Consider the following 26,566-nt stretch of genomic DNA (forward strand, 5'->3'; position numbering starts at 1 on the left):
GTTTGTGCTGTGGCCAACACCACCTGTTGCACTTGGATGAATGCATTTAGGGAAAGTTGACTCTCAGCTGTAATAAGATCACTGACCCAGCCAATTGGATCTTTTAGAGAGTGACTCCTTCAGTGGAGTCTTCCTCTGATTTATTTGACCCTGATCGGTTTGGGTCTTGAGGACCATGACAACTCCACGGTGCACTCCAGACATTGGGAATCGTTCTACCTATTGTAATCATGGTAGTCCCCCTGGCACACTCTGTTCACTCAAAAGCTTTATTTTTTTTTTAATTTTTATTTATGATAGTCACAGAGAGAGAGAGAGAGAAAGAGAGAGAGAGAGAGAGGGGCAGAGACACAGGCAGAGGGAGAAGCAGGCTCCATGCACCGGGAGCCCGACGTGGGATTCGATCCTGGGTCTCCAGGATCGCGCCCTGGGCCAAAGGCAGGCGCTAAACCGCTGTGCCACCCAGGGATCCCACACTCAAAAGCTTTAAATGCATACTTGCACCCACTAATCACCAAGGGGATAATCTCCCTATTATTATAATGTCAGAAAAGTTACAAAGAGAATAACCAACTTAAAGAATGTGAACCTGACATTGTGCCTGTGATTACCACTCAGAGATTCAGCAAAAACCATGAGAATTCTAGGGTAGTAGCTGGGAGTTGTGCTAATGTCTTAAGCTTTTGTTCACATCTCTCAATTAGGCTGAGATTCTGATGTAAATCGGTTAGCTGTTAAGACAAGAAGACCAAAATGGAGTTGCTAATGCTAAGTCCCATTTCACCAAAATGGACTTAATTTACTTATAGTTTCGGTGACTTACCTATATTTTGGTATCCCAGACATGGAATTTGAAACCAGTTAAAAAAAAAACAAAATTCAAATTTGAAAGGTCTTACTGGCTTTATTCAGTGATTCATAAATCAGGCAGCATCCAGTCGAGCAGATAGAAAGAAGCTTCCGAGAGTTATACCAGGCAATACATTTTATAGACAGAAGGCAACGAAAACACGGATGTTACGCTAGACAAAAAGGTGAATTGTTTATTACAAGGCTACTTTCTTTACAGGGGACGACAGGGGCTTTTATCAGCAGATTACCTAACTAATGCTGCTCAGGAAATTCCTGATTGATTGGTTTAAGATTCCATTTCTGGGGATCCCTGGGTGGCGCAGCGGTTTGGCGCCTGCCTTTGGCCCAGGGCGCGATCCTGGAGACCCGGGATCGAATCCCACATCGGGCTCCCGATGCATGGAGCCTGCTTCTCCCTCTGCCTGTGTCTCTGCCTCTCTCTCTCTCTGTGACTATCATAAATAAAAAAAAAAAAAAAAAAGATTCCATTTCTGGGGCAGCCCTGGTGGCTCAGCGGTTTAGCTCCGCCTTCACCCCCGGGGCCTGATCCTGGAGACCCGGGATCCAGTCCCACCTCAGACTCCCTGCATGGAGCCTGCTTCTCCCTCTGCCTGTGTCTCTGCCTCTCTCTCTCTCTCTCTCTCTCTCTCTCTCTCATGAATAAATAAATAAAATCTTAAAAAATATCCCATTTCTGGGATAGCCAAATCTGTAGCTAAGTTTCAGTTTGGTGATGGGGGTGGAAGAAGAAGGGGAGCCAGGGAAGGGTTGACAAAGTCTGACTGGATCTTGCAATAGCCAGTGTTTTGTGGAGTCCTTAGAAGAGCAGACATTCCTTGGAGTCATGATAAGCATCTTGAGCTTTAGACACCTAAAAAAAGTTCCCCTGTCCCACAGTGCTGAGCAAAAAAGGTCAACCAATCACCGAGTAATCCATGGCAACTGAAATTTCCCTCCAGGGTGGTTTTCAGCTTTAAAAATACCACCTACCCCGGTCCTCTTCAGATGGGCACACGACTGAGTTGGGTTGCCCTTCCTGATTTGCAAACCCAAAGAAAGATTTGTGTCTTTTGTTCTTCCTCAGAAGGCTCACTCCTCCAGTTTTTTTTTTTTTTTCTCTTAGCATAAGCGACTCCATTTTGGGTCTGTTGTCTTTAGGAAGTCAATCAAGACTTTCCTGAAGATCATTAGTCAGGTAATCTATCTGATAAAACCTTGGCAGCCCCTGTAAGGAAAGTCACACTGCAATAACCAGTCTACCCTTTCACCCAATATATTTTTTCCCCTATTCCCTTCTTTCTGCCTGTGAAATCCCTAGCCTTGTATAGCTCTTGCAGCTCCGTTCTTTCTGTCTGCTAGACTACAGGCTGCCCGATTGGTGAATTGCTGAGTCAGTTTGTTGGGCCCAAGATTGCGAATCCGAGAAACCACCGAGGAGCCGACACCGATGCAAGCACGCGAGGGTTCATTTGCAAGCTCGAGCTTGGGTCCAAGTGCACCCGACACAGCGGAGCAGGGACTTGGACCCCGAGGTGGGTTTCAGCTGGATTTCTATGGGCTGGTCTAGGGGATTTCCAGTTAAGGTGGAGGAGTTTCTCAAGCTCTTAGTTCCTCATTCCAATATGGGACTTTCCATTAAGGGCGTGCTCTGCAGATTTTTCTTGGAACTGACTTGGGCTAGAGGCCGCAGTTGTTACTACTCATCTAGGGGCCAGAGGTGGGGGACACTTTCTGAATTTCCTGGGTCCCACGGTTGACTTTTGCTCCAAAGTAAACGACTGGAGGTCACGGGAGGTACAGTTGTGTGAGCGTGGCTGGAAGTCAGCAAGTGCCCCCGGCAGTGGTGGGGACGGGGGAGGGAGAGGTCCTCCGGGAGTGACGCGCGGCCCCCTTAACAGCTCTCCCTTTGGCCAGAACCGGTCAGCCACAAGCTCGGGCTCCGTGCTTTGCCCCCTGGTTTGGGATCCTGTTCTCCCCCGGGGCGGGGACGGGGGCGCGGTCGGGCGCACCCGCTGGAAGCGGTGTGGGCTCCTGGGCTCTGGGGCTGGCCCTGGCGCCCGAGGGCCGGCGGAGGGCGGAGGGCGGAGGGCGGAGCGCGGAGCGCGGAGCGCGGAGGGCGGGCCCGGGGCACCCGGAGGGCGGGGCGCGGCGGCGCGGAGGGGCAGGGCCCCGGGGCGGGGGGCGCCGGGGGCCGAGCCTCGCGCTCACAGGCCCGCCTGCCTCCCGCGGGCGCCGGGAGAAGCCGAGACGTTGGCCCTCCCAGCTTCCTAGAGAGGCCCCGGGCGGCGGCGCGCGTGCGCGAGCGGAGCCGACGGAGGGGCGGGAGCCGGGCGCGGGGTGCGGGGCGCAGGGCGCGGGGCGCGGGGCGCGGGGCGCGGGGCCCTGGGCCGGCGGCGTGGCCGGAGGACCGAGCGTCGGGGGCCCGCGGAGTCGGTGAGCGGCCGGGCGGGGCGCGGGGGCGGCGGGGGCCGCCGGGCGGGCGCTCCGGGGCCGGGTTCGCGCGGGCTGCGGGAGGGGCTGGAGGGGCGGGAGGGGCGGGAGGGGGCGGCCGGGGCCGGGCCTGGAGGCTGCGCCGGGGGCGGGCGGTGTGGCGGGGGCTCCGGCGCGGACCTGGAAGCGCCCTGGCTTCCGCGCTGTGTCCTTTCTCCCAATTACGCAAACAAAGCGGGTCATTATGGACTATTAGACGACGCGGGGGAGTGCCCGGAAAGGAAGAGTAACCGCAGTCCGCGGAGTTCGCTGTGGGTGCTCCGGGAGCTGTGAAATGTGCGGATTGTGCGGACTCCTAGACACGCACGCACGGACGCAGCACTCCTCTGTTTGTCCAAGTGCGGCGTCACTCAGTGGCGTTAAGTGCATCCACGCTCTTGCTCCTGGAGAGCCCCACCCCCTTGAGCCGGCGGAATGCACGTGTGCACGTGGTGGTCACACTCGGTGCCAGCGCTGTGGCACCGCTAAGACACGTTTCCGCGAGTATAATGAGAACGTGTTGTTTGCAGTTTAGTTTATTTTCCGTAGTGCACATTGCATGAAGCTCTCAAGGCTCAACAAGTGACGTTTGTGCAGAAAAATGGCAAAGTCTTGTCTCCTTTCAAAATGAAAGCGAAATATATAAAAGAGTCTTTATTTTCGGGGATATATTCTTAAGAGATTTTATTTTAATAAAAGGGAGTTTTTAAACAGACGGTGCAGCTCTAACCCGAAACCACTGTACTGTATCCGACTGGCACAGGCCTCAGAAGTCAGGGAATGGTCTCCTTCTGGGTAAAAGTGGTGGCCAGGAGAGAACACCATCCTGTTTGAAACTAGTTCAAGAATGAAAACTCGGTACGTCATTTGCAGGGAAATGACAGCGAGTGGCTTTAGTGGTAATTTGCTGAAGGAACTCGCATCTGCTTACACGGGTGTGTGTGTATGTGTGTGTTTTGAGGGCCTGATGAAGGAGGGGGGGTTCTTACATGTCAATGTTAACGCTGGAGAAAGGCAGACAGACGTTGGTTAAAAACCGTAATCCTTCCTGTAGGTCGAAATGATGGGAATGTTTTGAAGGCAAACCTCAATTTGTACCTAGAAAGGAAACCGACAACAGCATCAAAAATAGTAGCTATGCCACTTTAAGTTTTCTGAGGTCCTCGTGTCCAAGAGGTCTTGGTGTTGAGGCCTTCCGTGATATTGGAGAGATGCTTGGGGTAAATATGCATACTGTATAGTAACCATAACTTACTTTGTTTGGCAGTCTTCAGTATTCTTGTATCAGAAAAAAATCTGAAAGAGCTCCGTCAGGTGAATCATGATGTGCTCTACAAGGTTGAATTTTTGAGCTTAAACATTTCCCTCCCTGATCTCAAACCTCGTAGCCTCCTTCCTTGTTTTATTATACTGCGTCGTGCCGGGCACTAACATACTGTATATTTTCTTCACTTCGTTGTCTGTCTTCCTATAAGCTCTGCAAGGCAGGTTTTTGTTTGTTTGTTTGTCTCTATTCCCTACAGAGACCTTAGTGCTTGGGGCATAGTAGGTGCTCAGTAGATATTGTTAAGAGAGAAGAGTGACAGTGTTTAATAGCTTTGACTGCCAAGTTAATTTGTAACCTAAGATAAAAATAAATCAGAGAAAAAAGATAACACGCTTCCTCAATTCAAAAAGCTTTTTCTTCTTTTTTTTTTTTTAAGATTTTATTTATTTATTAATGAGAGAGAGAGAGAAAGAGAGAGAGTGTGTGAGAGAGCACAGCAGAGACACAGGCAGAGGGAGAGGCCGGCTCCATGCAAGGGAGCCTGACGTGGGACTCAATCCTGTGTCTCCAGGATCGGGCCCTGGGCTGAAAGCGGCGCTAAACCGCTGGGCCACCCGGGCTGCCTGCCGTCTTTTTGAATGATTGTAGACTTACAGGAGGTTGCAGAAACTGTACAGAGTTCCCTGATATTCTTTATTTACTTTGCCTAACGTTAACATCTTGCATAACCATAGTACCGTCGGCAAACTGAAGACATTTACAGCTGCTGACTTTACTTAGAGTTCATCAGTTTCTCACTAGTGACCTTTTTCTGTTCTGGGATCCAATCTAGAATCCCTCATTCCATTTAGTTGTCATGTCTCCTCGATCCCTTCAGTATGTGACAGTCTCTCCATCTTTTCGTGTGTTTTGTGACCTCGACACTTTGAAGTATGTCGTGCTGGTATTTTTAGAGTGACTCTTACTTTGGTTTTGTCAGATGTTTTCTTCTGCTTCCATTGAGGATGGTGTCCATATGTCTTGTTACTGTCGCTATTGTTTTTTTTTTTTTTCTTTTTTTTGGTAGCTATTGGTTTTGACCTGCTGTTGTCTGCCATGTGTCACTACTATAAACCTACTGTCTCTCCCTTTGTAACTGGTGATTATTTCGGGGAAGATACTTTGAGACCTTGCATAGCAATATCCTGTTTTTCCTTAACTTTCACCCACTAATTAGCCCTCCTGGTGGATCTTATTAGTGTAATGGTCTAATGGTCTAATGGTGACTTTCTGTTATTCCCTCCTTTCTGTTAATTGGAATACTGTCAGAGGAAGAGTTGTGCCTTGTTTCCCTTTGTTTTATTTATTCTGTTAGTTATATCAGTGTGTGATGTTGGGTATGTGTTCTTTGGGCTATGATGCAGTGCTGATATTACTTACTTTATTGCTTAAAGTATTCCAGCTTTGGCCATGGGGAGCGCCTTGAGGTTGGCTTCTGTTTCCCCTTGCAGAGCCCACATCCTTTTTGGTGTCTTTCCCCGCCTTCCTGGCACCACAGAATACTCATGCTGTTTCTTCCCTTCCCCAGCCTGGAGACCACCACCACTTCTCCAAGGATCCCTAGTTCTATTTATTGGAGAATGGTACGGAGAAACCAAGTTTTGGGTGCTAGGTTTGAGCTCATTTCTTAAGCGATGTATTTAAGCGTAATGTAACATTTTAATTATGTACTGGAAGCAGTCTTTTTGTTTCCTTATCAGCGTATAAAATAAAGCGTATGTATCCTCACACTGATAGGAAAAACACAAGAATAAGAAAGTGCTTAATGAGGATTTTAAAAGAAAACAAATTCACATTGTGTATGAATTGAAGCAAAATGACAAGAAAGAAAGAAAAGAAAAGAAAAGAAAAGAAAGAAGAAAAGAAAAGAAAAGAAATATTTCTGAAAAATGCCCTGGATAACTGCTTAGGTTTTTCCCTGTGCTTCACAAAGCCATTTTCAATTGTGGGGTTGAGACTGGGGTCAAAGTATGAAGCTGTGGGAGAAGAGGCCTGATCAGCTCAGGTTTCCTCCTGGGCCTGGGGTGAGTGAAGTTTTTCTTCTTTCTCAAAAACTAGTTGGGACATGGAGAAACCTTGAGGCATTGGGATACCTGAACTGGGCAGGTTCAGCTCACTGGTCCCCATGTCTTCCCTGTGCCCTGGCTCTTTCATCCGGATTCGGAAAGGCCCTGGGGGCAGGCATGTCTCTCCGTATTTGTGGTGCTTCCTTTGGTTGGAAACCTGAAATCCTTTGCCAGATTCCTGGCTTTTGCCCTCATTTTCCTGTCTGTCAGTCTTCTCATCACCTCTGTCCAGATGCTTCACTGACCTCTTCAGACATTTCCGTAACAGCTGCTTCAGAACAGGTCTGCTTGGAGGCTTGTTTCTGGTGCTAATTGCACTGTGGGTCTCCATTTCCTGAGATAGGTCTTGTCATTTATATTTCCTGCTTGGTGCATTTCTTCAGAATATTTGTCTCTGGCCTCAAGTGCATTCTCTTTAGCCTCACTGCCTGATTTCTGGTTACCCTGAGCAGCTTTCTTGTTCTTCCACACTTCAGTTTCTTGCTCTTCTCCAGTCTGTTCTACAGGCTCTGTCCCTCCTTCTGACTTCTAGCTTCCTTCTGAGCTGTTGTTTCTGCTGTCCATTTGTGCTGCTGGGGCTTACACGGTTGGAACCTGCCCCCTTTTTTTTTTTTAAGATTTTATTTATTTATTCATTCATTCATTCGAGACACACAGAGAGAGAGAGAGAGAGGCAGAGACACAGGCAGAGGGAGAAGCAGCCTCCATGCAGGAAGCCCGACATGGGACTCGATCCGGGGTCTCCACGATCATGCCCTAGACTGACTGAAGGCAGCGCTAAACCGCTGAGCCACCTGGGCTGCCCCTGAGCCTCTTCCGCTTGATCCTGAGGCACCCTTTCCTTTCAGCCATCTTTTATTGTTGCTGATCTTCAAGTCTGTCTGTGGGCCTTGGGCCACCTACTTTATCAGTCCATCCTTTTCCTTTGTTTTGTTTTCTCAAATACTACTTCTTCTTTTTCTCCCCTAGTTTTTTACAGCAAGGCTTCATTTCTCTGCCAGAACTTTAGCAGACTCCTCAGCCTGTGTGATCGTTAATGTAGTCCTTTGCTTGACTCTTCATGCCCTGAGAACAAGAGTGTAGTTTCTTTCTGTTACCTGGATGGCAGCCTGCTTTCTCCTGGGAGCCTCTTTCCATCTGTGTTTAGTCATTCTTTTTTTGTGTGTGTCCTGATGCCATCGGCTGAATCTGGAGGATGGTGAGTATGTATTGGCTTCTGATGAAGTAGGGGATGGCTTCTGAGTGAAGGTAGTGATTTTTTTAAATGTACTAAATGGTGGTGGGAGATGCGGGGTGGTCTCTGGGGAAGATAAGCATCATCTGTGACATGGTGCACTGAGTTATGAAGCCATGTTCCTACTGGTGCCTAGGTGTGCTGTTATCTCACTTTTTTTTTTTTCTTCATATTTGTTTAAGCTTTCTCAGCTGTTTTTCTTTGCACATTGTGTTTTGGGTAGCATTTTGTTTCCTCATTTGCCTGGTTGCATCCTACATTCTTCTCTTTTTCATTCAGATCTCTCGAATTGGATTGCTCTTTTGGTGGCTAAAGAGAACTAAGATTGTGTGGGTTTGTTTTTCCTTCTTCAGTTTCTTGAGTTGCAGCCACATTGCACCCAGGACCTCTTCCAGAATGTGCTGCATTTTCCCCTCTCTGCCTTCCTCTTCTGTCTTCGGAACTGAGATGGTTTGTCGCTATGTTGTTTAAAGTGGAATATTTATCACTTCTTTGAGTATAAATGTGATATGTAACATTTCAGGGAACTTTGATAATTAGGAAGGGTGAGTCTTATCCCACCTGCTGGAGAATATAATGGCTGAGTAAGGCTGAAGAAGTTTTTTATGCATATGCCAACTGTATTTTTTACTTTAAGACTTAAATGAGTTAATAACTATGATTTTTAAAGCATTTAATTATTATTGTTGGAAATTGGGGAAAGACAAAAGATACAAGGTGGATAGTAACAGGCATACATACTCTACCACACCAGAGTAACCTTTCTGACATTTGGCCTTTTTTCCGTCATCATTTTCTGCTTACTCTTTTTTTCTTTTACATTCAATAAGCCAACATATACTACATTATTAGTTTCAGGTGTAGAGTTCAGTAATTCATCAGTTGTGTGCTCATCACATCTCACACCCTCCTTAATGCCCGTCACCCAGTTACCCCATTCCCTCTACCCTTGTCCCCTTCAGCAATCCTCAGTTTGTTTCCAGAGTTAAGAGTCTTTCATGGTTGGTCTTCCTCTCTGATTTCCCCACTCAGTTTCCCTCCCTTCCCTTAAGATCCCTTGCACTATTTCTTATATGTCCCATATGAGTGAAACCATATGATAATTGTCTTTCTCTGATTGACTTATTTTACTTAGCATAACACCCTCCAGTTCTATCCATGTCAGTGTAAATGGTAGGTATTCCTCCTTTCTGATGGCTGAGTAATATTCCATTATATATACATACACCACATTGTTTTCCATTCATCTGTCACAGGACATCTGGCTCCTTCCACAATTTGGGTATTGCAGACATTGGTGGTATAAACATTGGAGTGCAGGTGTCCAGTTGATTCACTGCATCTGTATCTTTGCGGTAAATACCCAGTAGTGCAATTGCTGGGTTGTAGGAGTAGCTCTATTTTTAACTTCTTGAGGAACCTCCACACTGTTTTCCAGAGTGGCTGCACCAGCTTGCATTCCCACCAGCAGTGGGAACAGGGTTCCCCCTTCACATCCATGCCAATATCTTTTTGTTTCCTGTGTTGTTCATTTTAGCCATTCGAACTGGTGTAAAGTGGCATCTTATTATGGTTTTGATTTGTATTTCCCTGATGACAAGTGATTTGGAGCTTTTTTTTTTTTTTCATGTGCTTATTGGGCATTTGTGTGTCTTCTTTGGAAAGATGTGTGTTCATGTCTTCTGCCCATTTCTTGCCTGGATTGTTTTTTGTGTGTTGAGTTTTATAAGTCCTATATAGATCTTAGATAACTAGCCTTTTATCTGATATGTATTTGCAAATATCATCTCCCCTTCTTTGTCTTTTAGTTTTGTTGACTGTTTCCTTTGCTGTGCAGAAGCTTTTTATCTTGATGAAGTTCCGGTAGTTCATATTTGGGTTTGTTCCCTTGCCTTTAGAGACGTGCCTAGGAAGAAGTTGCCGTGGTCAAAGTCAAAGGGGCTGCAGCTTGTGTTCTCTCTTAGAGTTTTGATGAATTTCAATCTCACATTGAGGTCTTTCATCCATTTTAAGTTTATTTTTGTGTATGGTGTAAGAAAATGGTCCAATTTCTTACTTCTGTATATCACTGTCCAGTATTCTCAACACCATTTGTTGAAGAACTGTCCTTTTTCCATTGAATATGTTTCCTGCTTTGTTAAAGGTTGACCATAGAGTTGAGGGTCCATTTCTGAGTTCTCTATTTTGTTCCATTGATCTAAGTGTTTTTGTGCCAGTACCACACTATCTTAATTATCTCAGCTTTGTAATACAGCTTGATATCAGGCATAGTTATGCCCACGACGTTGGTTTTCTTTTTCAACATTCCATTGGCTATTCAGGGTCTTGTCTGGTTCCATACAAAATTTAGGATTGTTTGTTCCAACTCTGTGAAAAATGTCAACAGTATTTTAATAGAGATTGCATTGAATGCGTAGATTGCTCTGGGTAGCATAGCCATTTTCACAATGTTTATCTTCCAGTTGATGAGCATGGAATATTTTTTCATTTCTTTATGTCTTCCTTGATTTCTTTCAGAAATATCTATAGTTTTCAGAGTACAGATCCTTCACCTCTTTGGTTAGGTTTATTCCTAGGTATCTTATGGTTTTTGATGCAGTTAGTAAATGGAATTGATTCTTGATTTCACAATCTTTTGTCTCATTGTTAGTGTATGGAAGTGCAACCTACTTCTGTGCATTGATTTTATATCCTTCAACTTTGCTGAATATAGCAGTGTTTGAATGGAGTTTTTGGGATTTCAGCATATAGTATCATCTCATCTGTGAAGAGTGAGAGTTCTATTTCTTCTTTGTCAACTTGGATTGCTTTTATTTATTTTTGTTGTCTGATGGCTGAGGCTAGGACTTCTAATATTCTGTTGAATAACAGTGGTGAGAGTGGACATCTATTCATCTTCTTGACCTTAGGGGGAAAGGGTATCATCTTCCCCCTGAAGGTGATACTCTCTGTGGTTTTTTCATATATGACTTTTATGATATTGAGGTATGTTACCTTTATTTCTACTTGGTGGAGAGTTTTTTTTTATTAAGAAACAATGCAGAATTTTGTCAAATGCTTTTTTTTTGCATCAATTGAGAGGATCATATGGTTCTTCTCCTTTCTTTTATTGATGTGGTGTATCACATTGTTTGATTTGTGGCTGTGTAACCACCCCTGAAGACCAGGAATGAATCCTACTTGGTCATAGTGTTTAATTGTTTAAGTGTCCTATTGGATCCAATTAGCTAGTATCTTGGTGAGAATTTTTGCATCCGTGTCCATCAGGGATATTGGTCTGTAATTTTCCTTTTTTGTGGGGGTCTTTGTCTGGTTTTGGGATCAAGGTAATGCTGACCTCATAGAATGGGTTTGGACAGAAACCGGGACAAGATGGCAGAAGAGTAGGGGTCCTCAACTCATCTGGTCCCACAAACTTAACCTAAATGATTTTCAAAACATCCTGAACACCTACGAATTTGACCTGCAACGTAAGGAGAGAGCAGCTGGAATGCTACAGAGAAAAGTTTTTGCCTCTAACAAGGTAGGAAGGCAAAAAAAAAAAAAAAAAAAAAAAAGAATAAAGTGGAGGAGGGGAACTGTGAATAGCACGGCTAAAGAGGGGCGCGATGTATGCCTCTGAGGCCTGAAAGCCCAGGCCTGGAGAAGTGGGAACCTTAAAAATCCAAGCCTGAGTTTTCCCTGACAGAAAAGTACTTGGCAAGGAAATCAGGCAGAATTGCAGGAGGGGCAGTGAAGCATCAAGATTCCCAGAGTCACTGTAACAGGAGGGTTGCCCAGGGGAAAGTTCACCACAAATCGTGGTCTCATCTCGGTAAAAGGCTGGAGTGCCACAGCCCTCCAGACATTTGAGAGAAGCCCGCTGGTTATGTGTACCAGCTCTGGAACTGCCTTTACCCTAGAGCCTGAAAACGGATGGAGGCAGCTGTCCTCCATTCTCTTTGGAGGAGGTGGTTCCCAGGAGCGCAGGTCCAGTGGCACAGGGCCCTGGATCCAAGGGTGCAGAAGTGGACAAAGTTGGCTATCCTCCGTTCCCCCTGGGACAGAGAGAAGCGCAGAGGGCACAGGAGAGTAAGAACTCTCCTGCCGCTAGGCACCCTGCTAGCTATGTAGATCAGTGCACCCGCACCTGCCCCCAGGAGCAATCTAGGCCAGTGTGGACTGGGAGACTGTGGTTAGTTACATGTGGGGAGCTGGACTCCAGAGTTGGAGATCTAGCCACTGCCATTTTAGTTTTCCTTTTCTCTTTGTTTCCCCTTGTGCCTGGGGGATGTGGGGCCTCTAGGGAAAAAAGGCCTCACAGGATAAACAGCTAACACTCAGCTCGGCACCCAGCAGGGGACGGGGGATCTCTACCCAGGCACACACCTGGGTAGTAGACCTGAAAATCAGTGTAGTAGACCCCTCCCCCAGAAGATCCGCTGGAAGAACAAAGGATAAGCAAATTTACAAAACAAGCGGCACTGGAACACTCCAGAACTGAGGGAAAATAGTATATAGAACTAGAGAGTCCTTTTATTTTTGTTTTTATTTTTTCATTACAGCTCGTTTTTATATCAGGCTAAAAATTTCCAATATTCTCTTTTCCTACATTAACTACAATATTTTACCAACTTTTCGTTTTTAAGTTTTTTCCTTTTTTACTTTCATATTTCTACAATTACCTGTCTTAGATATATTTTTTACTTCTGGATTCCCTTCAAAGTATTCAATTTAATTTTGGTAGATATATGAGATACGGTTTCTGTTTTTTGCTTTTTGCTTTTTCTAATTTTTTTTTTTTTTTGCAATGGAGGAAGTTAGTACTTTCTAACACATGACCAAAATACACCCAGATCCAAGTGGGACAACATGTTGATTCATTCTGTGAAATTATATTCTCTCTTCCCATTCTACGGCCCTCTTTTATCTTGTTTATGATTTGTGGTCAATATTGGATCTTTATATAAGTTTTGCTGGTTTATATAAATTTTAGGTTGAGTGTCTTCTAGCATACAGAACAAAATACACTCAGAACAAGAGGATCTCTGTTTAGGACCCCTCAGGGAGACTACATTCTCTCTGCACTACCACTTCTTCAGCACCACCATCTGCCACTTTTTTCCCTCTCTTTTCTCTTTTTTTTTTCTTCTTTGTTTTTTATTTTTACTACTTTGTTTTAAAATTTGTTTTTCACATTAGTGGTCCTTTTATTTCATTCTGTTCTTCTTTTCCTTTAATTTTCTGGTCTCTGAGCTCTTCAGAATCATAAAGGGTGTATTTTCCTTAGGTTGTGGTTGATATTTTTGACTCCGCTCACTCATTCAGCCACTCTGCACTGCACAAAATAACTGGAAGGAAGAATTCACCACGAAACAAAGAACTGGAAGCAATACTCTATGTCACAAATGTACAGAATTTGGATTTCAATATGATGTTAGAAATTCAATTCTGAAGTACAATTAATTATAAAGTTACTGGTGGCTCTGGAAAAAAGCATAAAGGATTCTAGATACTGCCATACTGCAGAATTGAGACCTAATCAGGCTGAAATTAAAAATAGATTAACCAAGATGCAGTCCAAACTTAGAGCACTAAGTGCTAGGGTTAATGAGGTGGAAGAGAGTGAGTGGCATAGAAGACAAGTTGATGGAAAGGAAGGAAGCTGAGGAAAAAAAGAGAAAAACAACTAAGAGCCCATGAGGACAGGCAGAAGGAAATAAATGATAGCTTGAGAGGGAAGAATATATGTCTAATTGGGATTTCAGAAGAGGTTGAGAGAGAGAGAGAGAGAGGACCACAAAGTATATTTGAACAAATCATAGCTGAGAACTTCCCTAATCTGGGGGAAGGAAACAGGCATTGAAATACAAGAGATAGAAAGGATCCCCTGCCCCAAAGAAATCAAAACTGTTCAATACTTCGATATCTAATAGTGAAACTTGCAAATTTCAAAGAAAATTCTTAAAGCAGCTTGAGAGAAGAGATACTTAACTTACATGGGGAGAAATATCAGATTAACAGCAGACCTCTCCACAGAACCCTGGCATGCCAGAAAGTGCTAGCATGATATATACAGGGTACTAAATGAGAAGGACATGCAGCCAAGAATACTTTATCCAGCAAGATGTCATTCAAGATAGAAGGAGAGATAAAGAGCTTTTAGTGTAGGCAGAAACTTAAAGAATATGTGACAACTAAACCAGATCTGCAAGAAATATTAACGGGGACCCTGTAAAAGAAAGAGGAATCCCAAAGAATCCTAAAGCAATAAAAAAGCAAGACCTATGTATATGCCCATCTACTAGAGACTCACTTATTTATTTATTTATTTACTTTTAAAGATTTTATTTATTCATGAGAGACACACAGAGAGAGAGGTAGAGACACAGAGAAGAAGCAGGCTTCATGCAGGAAGCCTGATGTGGCACTCCATCCCAGGACTCCAGGATCACGGCCTGGGCTGAAGGCAGGCACCAAACTGCTGAGCCACACAGGGATCCCTAGAGACTCATTTTAAAACTAAGGACCTGAAAATGAAGGGGTGGAGAATCATTTATCATTCAAAGGGTCCTGAAAATGAAGGGGTAGAGCCAGTATTACCTTGATTCCAAAACCAGACAAAGATCCCGCCTAAATAATTATATGCCAATATACCTAATGAATATGATGCAAAAATTCTCACCAAGATACTAGGCAATAGGATCCAAAAGTACATTAAGAGGATTATTCACCATGACCAAGTGGGGTTTATCCCCAGAACGCAAAGGGGGTTCAACATTTGCAAAACAATGAACATGATAGATTATATCAATAAAAGAAAAAACAAGAACCATATGATCTTTTCAATAGATGCAGAAAAGCATTTGACAAAATACAGCATCAGTTCCTGGTTAAAACTCTTCAAAGTGTAGGGATAGAGGGAACATTCCTCAGCATCTTAAAAGCCATTTCTGAAAAGCCCACAGTGAATATCATTCTCAGTGGGGAAAAACTGAGAGCCTTTCCCCTAAGATCAGGAAGGTGAGAGGGATGTCCACTCTCACCACCTTTGTTCAACATTGTAGCAGAAGTCCTAGCCTAAGGAGTCAGGCGACAAAAGGAAATAAAAGGCATTCAAATTGGCAAAGATGTCAAACTCTCCCTCTTCACAGGTGACATGATATTGTATGTAGAAAACCCGAAAGACTCCACCCCAAGATTGCTAGAACTCATACAGCAATTCAGCAGTGTGACAGGATACAAAATCAATGCCCAAAAATCAGTGGCATTTCTATAAACTAACAGACTGAAGAAAGAGAAATTAAGGAATCAATCCCATTTACATTTGCACCTAAAAGCATAAGATACCTAGGAATAAACCTAACCAAAGAGGTAAAGGATCTATACCCTAAAAACTACAGGACACTTCTGACGAGATCGGGCGCGTTCAGGGTGGTATGGCCGTAGACTACAGGACACTTCTGAAGGAAATTGAAGAAGACACAAAGAGGTGGAAAAACATTCCATGCTCATGAATTGGAAGAATAAATATTGTTTAAATGTCTATGCTACCCAGGGTAATTTACATGTTAAATGTAATCCCTATCAAAATATCATGGACTTTACAGAGTTGGAACAAAGAATTTAAAAATTTGTATGGAGGGATCCCTGGGTGGCGCAGTGGTTTGGCGCCTGCCTTTGGCCCAGGGCGCGATCCTGGAGACCCAGGATCGAATCCCACGTCGGGCTCCCGGTGCATGGAGCCTGCTTCTCCCTCTGCCTATGTCTCTGCCCCCCCCCCCCTGTGTGTGTGTGTGACTATCATAAATAAATAAAAATTAAAAAAAAATTTGTATGGAATCAGAAAAGACCCCAAATAGAGGATTACTGAAAAAGAAAACCAATTCTGGGGGCATCACAATGCCAGATTTTTTTTTTTAAGATTTTATTTATTTATTCATGAGAGACACAGAGAGAGAGACACACAGAGACACAGGCAGAGGGAGAAGCAGGCTCCATGCAGGAAGCCCAATATGGGACTCAGTCCTGGGTCTCTAGGATCACGCCCCGTACTGAAGGCTGTGCTAAACTGCTGAGCCACCTGGGCTGCCCTTAATGCCAGATTTTAAGCTGTACTACAAAGCTGTGATCATCAAGGTAGTGTGGTCCTGGCACAAGAACAGACACAGATTAATGGAACTATTAGAGAACCCAGAAATGGGCCCTCAACTCTACGGCTGACTAATGTTCAACAATGTAGGAAAGACTATCCACTGGAAAAAGGTCAGTCTCTTCAACAAATGGTGCTGGGAAAATTGGACAGTCACATGCAGAAGAATGAAACTAGTACATTCTCTTACACCAAACAGAAAGATAAACTCAAAATGTATGAAAGATCTAAATGTGAGACAAGAATTCATCAAAATGCTGGAGGAGAACACAGGCAACAACCTTTTTGTACTTGGCCTCGGTAACTTCTTGCAAGGTACATCTATGAAGGCGAGGGAAAGCAAACACAAACTCTTGGGATTTATTCAAGAAAAAATGCTTTTACACAACAAAAGAAACGGCAAAACTAAAAGCCTACAGAATGGGAGAAGATATTTGGAAATGACCTATCAGATAAAGAGCTAATATCCAAGATCTACAAAGAACTTATTAAACCCAACACCCTAGAAACAAACAATCCAATCATGAAATGGGCAAAAGACATGAACAAAAATTTCACAGAGGAAGACATAGACATGGCCAACAAACAAATGAGAAAATGCTCCGCATCACTTGCCATCAGGGAAATACAAATAAAAACCACAATGAGGTACCACCTTACACCATTGAAAATGGTGAAAATTAGCAAGAGAGGAAACGACAAATGTTGGAGAGGATGTGGAGGAAGGGGAACTCCCTTGCACTGTTGGTGGGAATGCAAGCTGGGGCAACCAGTCTGGAAAACAGTGTGGAGGTTCCTCAAGAAGTTAAAAACAGGGCTATCCTATGACCCAGCAATTGCACAATTGGGTATTTATCCCAAAGATACAGATGCAGTGGAACGCTGGAGCACCTGCACCCCAATATTCATAGCAGCAATGCCCACAATAGCCAAATGGTGGAAGGAGCCTCGGTGTCCATCGAAAGATGACTGGTTAAAGAAGATGTGGTATACACACACACACACACACACACACACACACACTATTACTCAGTCATTAGAAACGACAATACCCACCATTTGCTTCCACATGGGTGGAACTGGAGGGTATGATGCTGAGTGAAATAAGTCAGTCGGAAAAGGACAATCACTATATGGTTTCACCCATACAAGGAATATAAGAAATAGTGAAAGGGATTATAGGGGAAAGGAGAGGAACTGAGTGTGAAAAATTAGAGACACAAACCATGAGACACCTAACTCTGGGAAATACACAAAGCTTAATGGAAGGGGAGGTGGGTGGGGGGATGGAGTAAGTCGGTGATGGGCACTGAGGGGAGCAGGTGATGGATGAGCACTGAGTGTTACACTATATGTTGGCAAATTTAAATAAAAAATGTAAAAATTAGTGTGGAAGCTTTCATTTTTATTTTTTAAAAACATATTCAGGAATATAGATAGATATTCTTCTTTAAATGTTTGGTAGAATTCTGCCAGGACGACATCTGGCCCTAGACTATTGTTTGTTGGGAGATTTGTGATAAGTGCTTTAATACTTTGGTGGTTATTGGTACATTCAGCTTTTCTACTTCTTCCTGTTTCGCTTTTGGTAGTTTATAAATTTCCAGGAATGCATCCATTCTTCCAGATTGCCTAATTTGTTGGCGTATAGTTACTCATACTATGTTCTTAAAATTCCTTGTATTTCCTTGGTGTTGGTCATGTCTCTCCTCTTTCATTCATGATCTTATTAATTCGGGTCCCTTTTCTTTTCTTTTTTCTTTTCTTTTCTTTTCTTTTTGATAAGCCTGGCTAGGGGCTTGTTGATCTTATTAGTTCTTTCAGAGAACCAGCTCCTAGTTTTGTTGATCTGTTCTACAGTTCTTCTGGTCTCTATTTCATTGAGTTCTGCTCTAATCTTTATTATTTTTCTTCTCCTGCTTGGTTTAGGCTTTATTTGATGTTCATTCTCTAGCTCTTTTAGGTGTAAGGTTAGCTTGTGTATGAGATTTTTCTAATTCTTGAGAGAGACTTGTATTACAGTGTACTTCCCTCTTAGGACCACCTCTGCTGTATCCCAAAGGTATTGAACAGTTGTGTTTTCATTTGTCTCCATGAATTTTTTAAAAGTTCTTCTTTAATTCCTGTTTGACGTGTTCACTCTACACTAGGATGCTCTTTAACCTTCAAGTGTTTGAGTTCCTTCCAAATTTACTCTGTTGTTTGAATTTAAATTTCAATGCATTGCGGTCTGAAAATAGGCAGGGAGTAATCTCATTCTCTTGGTATCAGTTGAGACCTGATTTGTGACCCAGTATGTGATCTGTTCTGGAGAATGTGCCATGTGCAGTTGAGAAGACTGTGTATTCTGTTGCGTTAGGGCGGAGTGCTCTGTATATATCTGTGAAGTCCATGTGGTCCAGTGTGTCATTCAAAGCCCTTGATCCTTATTCATCTTCTACTTTAGATGATCTGTCCATTACTGTGAGTGGGGTGGGGAGGTCTACTATTAAAGTATTATCGGTGTGTTTCTTTACTTTGGTTATCAATTGGTTGATATAATTGGCTGCTCCCAAGTTAGGAGCAGAAATTTTTACAATTGTTAAGTCATGTTGGATAGACCTTTTATGTATGATATGGCATCCTACATGTCTTATTACAGTCTGTGATTTAAATGTAACTTGCCTGATAAAAAGATTTGTACCCCAGCTTTCTTTTGAGGTCCATTTGCATGATAAGTGGTTCTCCACCCCCTCACTCTCAGTCTGGAGTCTAAAATGAGTCTCTTGTAGACAGCATATGGATGAGTCTTGGTCCCCCCCCCCCCACTCTGGTATTCTTTGTCTTTTGTTTGGAGCATTTAACTGATTTACATTCAGAGTAACTATTGAAAGACATGAATTTAGTGCCATTGTATTACCTGTAAAGCCCCTGTTTCTGTACATTGTCTCTATTTCTGGTCTGTCTTACTCTTGGGCTCTCTCTTCGCTTACAAGATCCCCCTTAATATTTCTTGCAGGACTGGCTCGGTGGTCACATATTCTTTCAGTTTCTGTCTGTCCTAGAACTTCTTTATCTCTCTGTCCATTCTGAATGACAGCCTTGCTGGATAAAATATTCTCAGCTGCATGCTATTCTTATTTAGTACCCTGAATATATCATGCCAGCCCTCTCTGGCCTGCCAGGTCTGTGGATCAGTCTGTTGTCGTCTAGGTCTCATACCACTGTAGATTAAGAACTTGTCTCAAACTGCTTTAAGAAGTTTTCTTTTCTCCGAAATTTGCAAGCTTCACTACTATATGTAGCAGCACTGATCTATTTTTATTGATTTTTGGAACATTCCTCCCTACCTCTTTGACTTGAATGCCTGTTTCTTTCCTCAGATTAGGGAATTTATCAGCTATGATTTGCTCAAATATACCTTCTGCCTCTCCCTCATCTTCACACACCTCAATAATTCTGGTGTTAGTTCTTTTTATGACATCATAAAAAGATTTCTCAAAGCCTCTCTCCATGGGTCTTGTTTTTCTCTCTTTTCTTCACCTTACTTAATTTCTATCAACTCTTCTTCAATGTTACTTTCTCTCTTCTGCCTCATTTACCCTGGCTGTTGGAACACCCAGTTTAGACTGTATCTCAGAGTATTTTTAATTTTGGCCTGATTAGATCTTACTTCTGCACTAAAAAACGTCTCTAGCGTCTTTTATGCTTTTTTCAAGCCCAGCTAGTAACTTCATCATTGTAATCTTGAATTCCAGCTCTGCCATCTTATATCCGTATCAATTAGATCTGTGGTAGAGAGTAGTATCTCTGGTTCTTTCTTTTGTTGTGATTTCCTCCTTCTAGTCATTTTGCTCAAGAGGAATGGATGAATGAGTGAACAAATCAAAAATATCAACCATGATCCAAGGGAAATACACACTAGACAAAGCCAAAGAGGTCAATATATTCTTGGCTGGATGTTTTTCTCAGTACCCTGAATATATCATGCCAGTCCTCTCTGTGGATAGGAGTGATATCAGTGTAATATTCCTTCCTCAGTAAGTGAGGAACCTCTTGTCTTGAGCTGCTTTCAGTATTTTCTCTTTATGTCTGAAACTTGCAAGCTTCTCTCTTATATGTGGGAGTGTTGATCTATTTTTATTGATTTTGAGAGTTGTCCTCTCTGTCCCTTAGATATGAATGCCTGTTTCTTTCTCCAGATTAGGGAATTTTCAGCTATGACAATCTCTCTCTCCCTTTGCCCTCAGGCACCATAATATTGTAATGTTGGTTCTTTTTATGGCATCACTGATTTATTGAAGCTTCTGTTCATGGTATTAGTTGTTTTTCTCTTTTTTCCTCAACTTCCTTCCTATCAACTTGTCTTGTATGTCACTTACTCTTTTTTGCCTCAGTTACCCTAGCTGTTAGAGCATCCAGTTTAGGCTGCATCTCAGAGCATTTTTACTTTCAGCCTGATTAGATCTAATTTCTGTACTAAGAGATTTTCTCCTATCTTTTATGCTCTTTTTCAAGCCCAGCTAGTAACTTTATATTTGTTATTCTGAATTCCAGCTCCAACATCTTACTTATCTCCATATCAATTAGATCTGTGGTAGAGAGTGGTATCTCTGGTTCTTTCTTTTGTTGCAAATTCCTCTTTTTATTCATTTTTCCCAGAGAATAATGGATGAATGAATCAACAAAATAAAAAATATCAACCACGATCGAAGCAAAATGTACATGAGACAAATCCAAAGAGATTAGAAACCAAAAAGAAAAGAAAAAGAAAAAATGAAAATCAGAGTGGGAGCAAAGAAAATATAATCTCATAGAGTGAACAAAACAAGGTGATCCACTTGGTCCTGGTTATATTTTGGTCTGTTTGTTAGAAGACACTGAATCCCAGAATTGTTAAGGCAAACTTATATATACAAAATAAAATTGAATACAGTAAAAGAAAGGCAAAAATCAAGTATATATCTAAAAAACTTAAATTAAAAAATGAATGTTAAAGACTTATAGTTGATAAAATAAGAAACTAGTTGAAAAGAGGAAAAAAGGGAAGATTTTAAACTGAAACTTAAATGAATCATGAGATATAAACTACGAGTTTTATATACTATTTTTTCCTAGTACTTGAATTTTGCAGTCTTGTGTGCTTTGTAAACTTGGTGTTCCAGCTGGTCTTCACAGGGAAGGACGTGATGTGCTGATTCTCAGGTGTCTGCCTGGGTGGAGTTGTACCACTCATTGCCAGGGGGCTGGACTCTGTTGAGCTGCTACTCGTTGCTTTATGTGCTTTGTTTTCTGTGCCTCCTTAGAGGATGAAAATAAAAATGGCCAGGCAGATCTCCAGCCTCAGAGCTGAAAGATCAGATCCCCTCTTTTCAGTAAACTCTCAGGGATAAGTGGTCTTCACTTTTGTGTGTGTTGAACTCTGCAGACTCCTGTGTTGTGTGCGGGGCACCGATTCTCCCATGGGAAGGCGAGAGGGTCGCTGCATATCTGTCTTTTTCAGGTCCCCCGCAAAGACAGCAGTCACCTGGTTGTGCACGCTCCCTTGCCACTCCTCCCAGTGGAAGGCCATGGGCCATCCCTTTTCTTTCCTTTGCAGGTTCCCCACAAGAGAGCTTTCATCCAGTCATGCTGTGGTTTGCTGTTCATGGAGAACCAAGCTGAGTGTTCCCTCTTGGGCTCAATAATCCTTACCAGTTTCCCTGCACCAGTGCTTGGGAACTCTGCTGTCTCAGGCACCCCTGTTCTTTCTGAGACCCCACAGTCCCACCTAGGATTCTGTGACGCTCCACCACCTGATCACCTCTCAAGCAGGGTCATCTCTCACTGGAGCAGACTTCTAAAGGCTCCACTATTGTTCTCAGGGATTATACACTTTCTGGTAGCTGTCTTACAGAGGCTCCCTCCCCCTGCTGATTATCTTCCAATATATCCCCTCAGATTCACTTCTCTGTACCTCTTACCTTGCAAACAGTGGTTGCTTTTCTATTTGTAGATTTCCAGCAATTCTTTTCTTATATCTCAGGTGGAATTCATAGGTGTTCAGAATGATTTGGTAGTTGTCTAAATCCAGGAGACAAGATGAAATGAGGTCCCCTCCTTTTCCACCATCTTGCCTCCCCCCCAAAAAATTATTTTTAAATAATTTTTCAAAGTTCCTATAAACGGCACCGGGGTGGCTCAGTGGGTTAAGCATCTGCCTTTGGCTCAGGTCATGATCCCAGGGTCCCGAGATCAAGTCCTGCATCCGGCTTCCTTTCCCTTTCCCTGCCACTCCCTCTGCTTGTGCTCGCTCTCTTTATCAAATAAATCTTAAAAAAATTCCTGTAAAGTCTGTAGGATAAGCATACATACATAAACATACTACTTCTTTCATTTTGTATTTACATACTTGAATCTTTATTCTTCATCAGTGTGTTTAAAGGTTTATCAATATTATCTTTTCAGTGAACCAAGTTTTTAGTTCATTGATTTTCTTTTTTGTTTTTCTAATCTTTGTTTCATTAATTTCCACTATATCCTTTACTGTTTCTTTCCTTCTACTTGCTTCAGGTTTAGTTTGCCCTTCTTTTTCCAGTTTTTTTTTTAATACATAAATCTTTTTTATTTTATTTTTTATTTATTTTTTTTATTTATGATAGTCACAGAGAGAGAAAGAGAGAGAGGCAGAGAGACACAGGCAGAGGGAGAAGCAGGCTCCATGCACCGGGAGCCCGACGTGGGATTCGATCTCGGGTCTCCAGGATCGCGCCCTGGGCCAAAGGCAGGCGCCAAACCGCTGCGCCACCCAGGGATCCCCTTTTTTCCAGTTTTTTAAGGTAAAAGGGTTGGTTGATTTCAGATCTTTCTTTTTTGGATATGCAAAAATTAATTATGCATTAATTTATTAATATATTCATTCACAGAATAAAATTCCCCCTAAGCACTCCCTGAAGTTAATTTCATCCTATTAGTTTTGGGATGTTTTGTGTTCATTTTTGCTTATTTCAAAACGTCTTCTAATTTCCTTGCTATTTCTTCTTTTACTTATTGAATATTTAGGACTATATTATTCCAACAGGAGCATTTCTTTAAAAAAAAAAACTCATTTTGAAATAATTGTATATATAAAAAAAAGAAATAATTGTATATTTACATGTAGTCACAAGAAAAATGCCATGTATTCTTTACCCACCCCCAACCATGGTCTCAGTAATAACATCTTGTGAAACTGTAGTACAGTGATACAACCTGATATTGACATTGATGTAATCAAGATACAGAGCATTTTCATCACCACACAGATCTTTCACGTTTCCCCCTTTTTTTTTTATAGTATTTTTGTCACCCCTTGTTGGTGGAATAGACCTCTTTACAAAATATTTGGTTGGACGTTAAGAGTGATGACACAGGTGCACTCATGAATATGAATATGAATATATATTGAATATATGAATATGGATATGAAGAGATTTACTACTCACTTAAATGAGGCTTCTGGAAAAAGGAAGGCAGGCTCCAAGCTGGCCTAAAATGTCTTAAGAGATATTCTGTCCCACTTGTGTGGAGGTCGGTGCCCTGTCACTACCTGCTCTGACCATGGCTGTGTTTTGTGAAGTGTTGACCAAAGCTCCTCACATGGCCCTGATCCTCATGGTGGTGACTGCAGTGCTGGCAACAGCCAACTCCCCCTCCCAATGTACCACAGGTGGCAGGAGCCAGAGGGCCCACTGCTCACTGGGACTTCTGGTTGTACTCCTTTCGGGCTAGAGGTATTGCCAGATGCTATGCCAAAACAACAGTTGCTCTTTTGGATTGAGTAAGTTTTATTACAAACTCACAATCACCATTATATGTATTTAGGAGTATTTTCTGCTTTGTGTGCTATTCCCCAAAAGGAGGGATACCTTTGATTGTATAAAGTGAATGTGCAGTGATGATTTGGATCTTTTTCTACAGTGCAATATAGTTTATGGCATTTGAGCATTATAAAGTGTTAATTATTATAAAGCTAGGGGTTTATGGCCATGTGCACAAATTGCTGCATCCATGGCAAGTATGACAGCAGTTATCTGTACCAATCCTCTTAACATGGTTAGAGTATGCCTAGCATCCCAGGTGAAAGAGGAACATAATTATGCAAGAATTATTCATGCATTCAAAACAACTTATGCAAATGAAGGTGGTTTTCTTGGATTTTACAGAGGCCTGATGCCTACTATGCTAGGAATGGCTCCAAATGCAAGTGTTTCATTTTTATCTTTTGGTACTTTAAAGAGTATTAGGTTTTCCTGTGCTCCTACTCTTTTTGGCAGACCTTCATCAGATAATCCTAATGTCTTATTTTTTTAAAAACTGATATAAATTTACTTTGTGGTGATGTTGCTGGAGCAATAGCACAGATCATATCCTATCCATTTGATGTAATTCATTGGCAAAGATAATTAGGAACTATTCTTCCAGAATCTGAAGAGTATCTTATCATGCGGGAGACTATGAAGTATGTCCATGGACACCATGGAATTTGAGAAGGATTATATTGTAGTTTCTTTCTTTCTTTTTTTTTTTATTTATGATAGTCACACACAGAGAGAGAGAGAGAGAGGCAGAGACACAGGCAGAGGGAGAAGCAGGCTCCATGCACCGGGAGCCTGACGTGGGATTCGATCCCGGGTCTCCAGGATCGCGCCCTGGGCCAAAGGCAGGCGCTAAACCGCTGCGCCACCCAGGGATCCCTGTAGTTTATTTCTTAATTACATTTGCTATATTCCATCTCAAACAGTGGCTTTTACAGCATATGACTAGGGAGCAGGTTTTTGTTACCTCAACTAAAAAAAAAAGTGATTTCTTTTCCTTAATAAGCTCTTAGAGGGAGAAATAAAATGTTACTTTAATTTTGGGGGGAGGGACACCTGGGTGGCTCAGTGGTTGAGCGCCTGCCTTCAGCCCAGGGCAAGATCCTAGAATTCTAGGCTCCCTGCATGGAGCCTGCTTCACCCTCTGGCAATGTCTGTGCCTCTCTCTCTCTGTGTCTGTTATGAATAAATAAATAAAATCTTAAAAAAAAATTTTAGAGGGAATGTTACTTGAAGGCCTTGTCATAGGAAGCACTGGTATTTTAGTTCTTGATTTGTTTTATTCATAAGTAATCAAAAGTCTTTAACTGTGCTTTTTGATGGCAAAAGTTATATCTTAGAGCACTGAAAAAATTCCTAAGCTGATGCTGGCTAATCAGGTTACTTAAAACTTTTTTTTTAAGATTTTATTTATTTATTCATAGAGAGAGAGAGAGAGAGAGAGAGAGAGAGGCAGAGACACAGGTAGAGGGAGAAGCAGGCATCATACAGAGAGCCTGACATGGGACTCGATCCAGGGTCTCCAGGATCACACCCTGGGCTGCAGGCGGTGCTAAACCGCTGAGCCACCTGGCTGCCCTTAAAACTGTTTTAAAATATTATTTGGAAGTAGAACTAATTTAAAATGGGATCCAGGAGGTTGCCATTCATTTCATCATGCTTTAAATCCAAGCATTAATTATGATCATGATTTTCAGACTCTAATATTGGTTATTATTATTACAATAAACAGGCTTGGTTTTATTGCACCAGAATGATGAGAACTGAATGTTTAAGTTATACAAAACATAGCTTAGAAGCCAACGTTGAAGATCATTCTTACTTTCTCTCTTCTCATAATTCTGTTCCACTAGATAGGACTAACACTTTTTCTCTTCATTTTTAAATAAATATTTAAAAATTAGTCTTGTGGAAATTCAACAATAAATGAAGAATGTTTGGGTATTGTTCAAATGTTATTACTAAATACCAAGACTTATTTTTTTATTTCAATTTATTTTTTATTGGTGTTCAATTTGCCAACATATGGAATAACACGCAGTGCTCATCCCATCAAGTGCTCCCCTAAGTGCCCATCACCCAGACCAAGACTGATTTAAATGTGTCCTAAAAATCAGTGTTATTTCTCTCTCATTTTTCTTTAAAGATTTTATTTATTTGAGAGAGAGGGAATAAGCACAAGCAGGGAGGGATGGGTAGAGGGAGAAGCAGGCTTCTCACTGAGCAGGAAGCCCAACACAGGGCTTGATTTCAGGACCCTGGGATACTGACCTGAGTCGAAGGTAGGTGCTTAACCAACTGAGCCACCCAGGTATCCCAAAATCAATGGATTTCTCAAAGGAAGTAATAATAAATACTGAATATCCTCACTTGATATATCAAAGCAGATATTCAATATATCTCAATACCAAAGCACATTGGCATTATAGATTTGTTTTTGTTAGGTGATTTGGTATATAATAGAAAATTTATTCAAGTGGACTTTGAAATATCCAGTAATATAAAAGTGAATGTCAAAGAATGTTTGTAAGACATTATGTCATGATATATCAACTTGTTTTTCAGTGTAAAATAGTTTTAGTGTAATATAAACTTAAGTAGAAATGTAAAACGTGATTTGAATTGATATCCTTATTTTCAAGTAGTTTTAAATGTAAAAAAAAAAATCGCTTCAGAGAGCAAGGAGAGGTGACT

General features: G+C 42.2%; 1 protein-coding gene and 1 pseudogene across 2 annotated transcripts in view; both read left to right on the forward strand.

Moving 5' to 3' along the window:
• Window positions 1-2,329: 2,329 nt before the first annotated feature.
• ZNF445 (zinc finger protein 445) overlaps window positions 2,330-26,566 on the forward strand; it is a 40,777-nt gene continuing 16,540 nt past the window's right edge. Inside the window, exon 1 of one of the 2 annotated variants that reach the window (XM_055321395.1) lies at window positions 2,330-2,384. The gene's annotated coding sequence lies outside the window, so the exon portion shown is untranslated. Of the gene's footprint in view, window positions 2,385-3,218; window positions 3,286-26,566 lie in introns of those variants that run through there. The other variant, XM_055321396.1, reaches the window with a different exon arrangement.
• On the forward strand, window positions 23,616-24,821 carry LOC129507287 (solute carrier family 25 member 16-like; annotated as a pseudogene).

Source organism: Nyctereutes procyonoides, unplaced genomic scaffold (assembly GCF_905146905.1).
Source record: "Nyctereutes procyonoides isolate TBG_1078 unplaced genomic scaffold, NYPRO_anot_genome, whole genome shotgun sequence".
Classification (NCBI taxonomy): domain Eukaryota; kingdom Metazoa; phylum Chordata; class Mammalia; order Carnivora; family Canidae; genus Nyctereutes; species Nyctereutes procyonoides.